Raw genomic sequence first — 6,288 nt, 5'->3', positions numbered from 1 at the left:
CATTTCCTTTACCAGGTTAGGGAAGTTTTCTGTCATTATTTCTTCAAGTAGGTTTTCAATTCCTTGTTTTCTCTCTCTTCTCCTTCTGGTACCCCTATGATGCGAATGTTGGTACGCTTGATGTTGTCCCAGAGGCCCCTTAAACTCACCTCAATTTTTTTTATTCTTTTTTCTTTTTGCTGTTTGGTTGGGTGTTTTCTGCTACTTTACCTTCTACATCACTGGTTGGATCCTCTGCTTCACCTAATCTACTGTTGATTCCCTGTAATATATTCTTTGTTTCCATTATTGCATCCTTTATTTCTGACTGGTTCTTTTTTATGGTTTCCATCTCCATTTTTATGCTTCCTATCTCTCTGTTGAAGTTCTCCCTGAGAACACTGAGTATTCTTATAACCAGTGTTTGGAACTCTGCGTCTGATAGATTGTTTATCTCCATTTCGCTTAGTTCTTTTTCTGGAGCTTTATTCTGTTCTTTTATTTGGGACATGTTTCTTTGTCTCCCCTTTTTGGCTGCCTCCCTATGTTTGTTTCTATGTATAAGGGAGGACTGCTATGTCTTCTGGTCTTAGTAGAGTGGCCTTATGTAGTAGGTGTGCTGTGGGGTTCAGTGGCGCAGTCTTCTGGTCAGCTGAGCCATGCACTCCAAGTATGTCCCTTTTGTGGGTTGTGTGTGGCCTCCTCTTGTAGTTGAGCCTTGGCTGATAATTGCACATCAATGTGAGGGACTGACCCTTGAGCTCACTGGTTGTGTGAGGACTGGCCTTGACTACAGTGGAAGAGTTGTCGTGCAGGGGATCCTGCCGACTTTGCCATGTGTCATGCGGGGCGGCCTGCGGGGTCTCCGGTCCCGCTCCCCACATAAGAACGCAGGACATGGTGAGGCCAAAAAGGAACACCCACGGGGCCATAGGTAGGGGAGTCATAATCCGCGCTTGCCAGCTCAGCCACCATCTTCTTTCTAGCCCCCATTTTTCTTTCTGCTAGCCTAGCCACAGCAGTTATATTCGTGGCCAATGGCTCACTGGTTATAGCTGACGGCCAACTAGTCACAGCTGCTGGACATTTGATCACAGTTGATGGCCATTTACTACCTGAGCCAGCACTTTCTATGTGAGGCCGAGAGCCTGGAAACTGCTTTTTGGGGCTCTGTCCCCACAGTTGTTGTGCAGAGCCTTATCTTACAGAGCAGGATCTGCCTCAGCAGGACTCTGGTGCCTGCCCAATGTGCCCCTTGGGTGTGTCATACTTGGAGGTGGCTGGGTGATGCTCCAGCTCCTTTTGAAGCTGGCCACTGGGCGTGCCAGCCCCAGGACCACCTTGGAGGGGATCTGCTGTAGGTCTACCTCAGCCACAGCCCATGCCCCACTGGGGCCCCCAGCAGGAGCCAGAAAGAAATCCACAGATAGCTGCTGCACATGCTGTGCTTGGAAGTCCCTTGAGAGGCCAAGCTGAAAACCAAGGCTCGCTGTCGCTAGTGCCAGCTTAGGGCTGCTCAGCCAGAGGTACAGGACACCCTCAAACCAGATGCTGCTTGTCTGGGTTCCATGAACCTTTGAGAGACCCTAGGAAAGTCTGCATCTTGAGCCAAGGCAGGTGGTCTCCATGAAAAAGCCCCTGGAAGCAGCGTGGGTGTACCCAAAAGTTTGGTGGGGTGGGGTCTCAAACCACCAAAGCATGGCAAACTAATGGTGGAGACTCAGAAATGGCGGCCACCTGTGTCCACATGCGAGGAAGGGGGAGGGCTCAACAAAGAAACTATGGCTTCCACCAGCTCCCCTGTTCAGGAGAAAGCCTCCTCTCCAGCCCCCGTCAGAAGCCAGACAACTCAGTTCCTCCCCATATGTCCCTGCCGCCTCTCCAGTCGCTGCCCCAGCACTGGAGCTCAGAGTGAGTGATTCTGTTGGCGGTAAGTCCGTGCATAGTCCCTCTAAGAGGAGCACCTGAGATTGTGACTGTCTCAGTCACAATCTCTGCTGGTTTTCACAACCAAAAATTATGGGGACTTCTCTCCCTAGCACTGGAACCCTGGGCTGGGGTGGGGCTGGGATCTCTCACTCCTTTAGGGGATGGGGGACCCTCACAACTGAAATAGCCCTCACGATCTTTAATGGTCACTCACAGGTGTGGGACCAGCCTGTTCCACGTCTCTGACCTTCCTAATAGTCTGGAGGTGGCTTCTTCTGCAAGTCCTTAGTTGAAAGGCTTCAGTTCAGCTTGATTTTAGGCGATTCTGAATAATGGTTGTTTTGTAGATTAGTTGTAATTTTGATGTGGTTGTGAGAGAAGGTAAACACAGTTATTACCTACTGCATTATCTTGGTTGTTAGAGCTATTTTCAATGTCTGTTTAAACTCCTTTTTTTTCCCCTTGGAGAACATAATTTTATCTAAAAGTAGAGCTCAGAAACAATGAAATATCAAAAGCTGGTCATTATAATAAAGAGACAAAAAAAAGAGGAATTAAAATTATTTTTCTGAAAAATAGAAAACTATCTCTGTAATATACTGCCAACTCGCATTTATCTGTTTTTTAATTATTTAATGGATCGTCCAAGGAAATTTTAAAATCATTGATTGGATTCTGCCTAATATTTAGACATACATCTGGAAGACATCATTACTGAAGGGCATGATGCCATCTGGGCATACAAAGCAGTTTGTCACAGCATTCAAGACGTGTAATAGTCTTTGTTGCTCACACAAAGAACTTCTGTGCTATTTAGAGATGGATGTATCCTAATTACTAATGCCACACAGCAGGAATTTTATGAGTAAACCAGGTCTTAAGCATAATTTTCGTTTGTCTCTTCAGAAAGCATCAATATTTTATATGTTTTAAAGGTTAGTATTTGGGTTAGAAACAAAATGCACCCCCTGCCTCCAAAAAAGGAGAGAAAAGCAATTACTGGCCCTATGTTATGTGACCGATGCCACAAGAAAACAGGACAGGACTTGTTGGTATTACCATATTATTTTCTAAAAGTGAGTATAACCATTGCATTAAGTATACGCTCCAGATGTTCGTTAAAAATCCAAACCAAACCTTTTTTACCTTCAGTAATCATGAGAAATCCTTATATTTATATATATCGTACGTTATATGGCCTGTTTTATACTGTTTTCAAAAAGAGAACATTGTCTTAAACTAATTGATAGGGTTGCATCAGCCTTTCTTCTTTCCATTTCCTTCAAAGATGGCATCATGTTCATCAGTGGTTCTGAACCAAATGCCTTTTTGAATAATACATTTTGCATCTAATGTAAAGAATAGATGAAATTTCCAGTAATGCAATACCCACCAACAAAGCTGCCAATATCAAATTTTGATACCTTATTTTCTTTAGAATTTATAATGGCTGTGATTGTTACTGATGAAGAAACCGATGTCACCGAACTATTGTGGGTTGTAGTCATCGTGGATGTCGACACCTAGCGTGTGTTTTGTGAAACACTTATTTTGGGTGTCGACTTTAAAGTGGTGGAAGTCATATTTGTTGAGACCCATGGTGTTATTTAGATGTTGCTATGGGTTTCAAGGTGGTGACAGTCACATTTTTTGAGACTGAGGAAACTGGAGTCGTTGATGGTTTTGTTGTGGGTTTCCAGGTGGTGACTCATTGGGAAATGAGTTATAGATGGTTTCAGTGCTATTCACTTGTATGGCTGAAAGGGGTATTATTCACTTGTATGGCTGTGGGATATTATTGTTTAGTGGTGGGGTTTTCTGGAAGCGTGGAAGTCTCTGCTTGAAAATCCCACTGCTGTCTACCGCGGCCTTCAGCAGTGCTAGCACCAGCAGCGCCCCCACAATGAACATGACACGTCACCTTGCGCATCAGCCCCCTTGTTCTGAGGGCAGGACATGGCGACCTCATGAGTCCCAACACTACCGAGGTGGTGGTGGCGCTTGCGAGTGCGGCCCTGATTTGCATGAAGCCTGCTCCAGGTCCCCTCCTGCCGCCTGCCCTTCAAAGACCAAATAGGGCGCAGGAGTGAAGCCAGGCAGCGGTGGGCTTTTATACCCCGTCTTGAGTAAACCATCATTTCTTTTCATGAACAATTTTAAAATGAGCATGCTTGCAGATAATACTACAAATTTGACAAATATACTAGAAAATACGTTGAACTAAACAATTATTTGCAAATAATCACTTCATAGTAACATTTATTTCCCCTTAGCTGATTTTCTTCATGTACTGCACATCGATATATCCCATTTGTTTCATCATTAGTGTAAATCAAATTTGCTTAAACCCAAATTCAACCCATTTTACCCTCTAATATTTGAGTAATATTGCAGTTTTTTATATTATAAAAACATTTTAAGAAAGGTGACAAGTGTAAGCACCTAAATTATTAGGACAGAGAGGTGGATGGTTATTGTCAAACCGACTAGCCAGCAAACAGGAAACAGGCTAGGCTAAGAAAAATGCTAGGCTGAGCAGAATTACTGCAAAATACACTGGTTTGTTTAGAGTATTAACTGAATACATACCTAGCAAGTTTGGATACGAATGCCTAGATTTGGATACTCAGAGTTTAGAGAAGAGTAATTTTAATAGATAAAACTTGTAAGAACCTTAAAAATATGTGTTGGTTTCCATATGTAACATTAGGATGCAACACAAGCCAGAAATCTGTGGTTTCCAAATGTTAAAGAAACTACTGATGAAAACGAACTTGGGGGTCGGGGAACAATCCATTTAATTGGATGAAGTAGCCTCAGGCATTAATGCTCTGAAAACCCTTACCTTTCACTAGAAAAATGAACATTTACATGAATATGTGGCATTCAGATTTCTGCATGATTACCTTTCCTAACGTACTATATCCTTAAAATCACCTCATAAATAATCTCAGGGACCTACTAATTAACTATATATCCAGTTACCTATTTAATTTTCTTTCCCTGGTTACAGTAATCTTAAAATAGAATATTTGAGATTAAAAAATAAATTCACTCGGAACTCATTAAGGACTGCCAAATCTCTAATTTTATTTTTGCATTCTTTCATAAAAAGCAACCAATAACTATTTTCCTTTTCTCACTTAGATCCTTAAATCCAACTTCAATGACCATGCATTTCAGGAACTACTGAAACAGTTCAAGTACATTGTCTGTAAATAGCTTGTAATTGCTTCCTACATATTTTTGCTTAATCTATTTTGTAAACTATAGTCAACTCTTGGAACATCTCAAGTGACCTACCTTTAGAAAGGCTTCTTTTAATAAAAATGAGTAATTTGAAAATTCATGCAGATATGACATTTTTTTTTGCCCCTGCCCCCCTTCCCACCCCCTTCCACACCCCCGGTTTTTAAGCTATTGTTTCTCTCAGTCTAGTTGTAGGGCTCAGCTCCCTGACCCATGCTGGTATTATGAGCCTTGCGCTCCACTTGTTGGTCGGCTGCTCACAGTAGCTGTCATTGGCGGCCGGCTGCTCACGATGGCACATGTCAGCACAAAGCAGCTCACGGTAGCCTGCAGCAGCTCACGGTAGCCTGCAGCAGCTCACAGCAGTCCATGGCAGCACACCACACAGCAGCTCACACCGAGCTCCAGCTGTTCACAGCAGCCTAGCTCCAGAGCCGTTGTTCAGTCTTAGCTGTAAAGGACGCAGCCCACTAGCCCATGTGGGAATCGAACGGACGGCCTTTGGCATTAGGAACATGGTGCTCCAACTGCCTGAGCCATCGGGCCACCCAGATATGACATTATTAATACCTAACTTCCTTAACGTAAGGTAAAATAGTCTTAGGCAGGCCACCATTGAAAAATTTTAAATGTCCATGGTAATTACAGAGGTAAGGATTTAGTGTATGACTGAGTTAGTAAGAGGTCAAAAACAAAGTTAATATTACGAATCAATACCTCTTTGAAAAGCTTCTGTTATTTACTTCTAGACAAACAAATAAGTAGGAAGATACATCAGTATAAACCTATTTGAATTTTAATAGCTATCCTTAAAATAGCCTAAGAGTTCTTAGAACACAAACTAAATTTGAATGTATCTTGTAATAGCTTAACAGTTTATGTGTCTTATTAGGATCTTTTAATGGAATGTTTTCAAACCAGTCATAATTCACTGCAAAGATAAATCAGAGAAAGAAAACAAACTTGAATGGCATGCTATAATGGTTATCAATTGACCTGGACAAAACTGATTATCAATTAGTAATAATTAGCACATGCAACAGATTGAGAAATTAAATCTTCTGATAGATACTTTTAAGTATTTTGTCAGACATGAGAAATTTTTAAATGTTTATATCAATCACTTTCATC

At 42.1% G+C, this 6,288-nt stretch overlaps 1 pseudogene; it reads right to left on the bottom strand.

Moving 5' to 3' along the window:
• Positions 1–3,165: 3,165 nt before the first annotated feature.
• Positions 3,166–3,819, bottom strand: LOC117024639 (porimin-like; annotated as a pseudogene).
• Positions 3,820–6,288: the final 2,469 nt, after the last annotated feature.

The sequence above is a fragment of the Rhinolophus ferrumequinum genome, chromosome 7, assembly GCF_004115265.2.
Source record: "Rhinolophus ferrumequinum isolate MPI-CBG mRhiFer1 chromosome 7, mRhiFer1_v1.p, whole genome shotgun sequence".
In the NCBI taxonomy this organism is placed as follows: Eukaryota; Metazoa; Chordata; class Mammalia; order Chiroptera; family Rhinolophidae; genus Rhinolophus; species Rhinolophus ferrumequinum.
The sequence above is the reverse complement of the archived record's forward strand: the minus strand, read 5'-3'. Positions and strand labels throughout refer to the sequence as shown.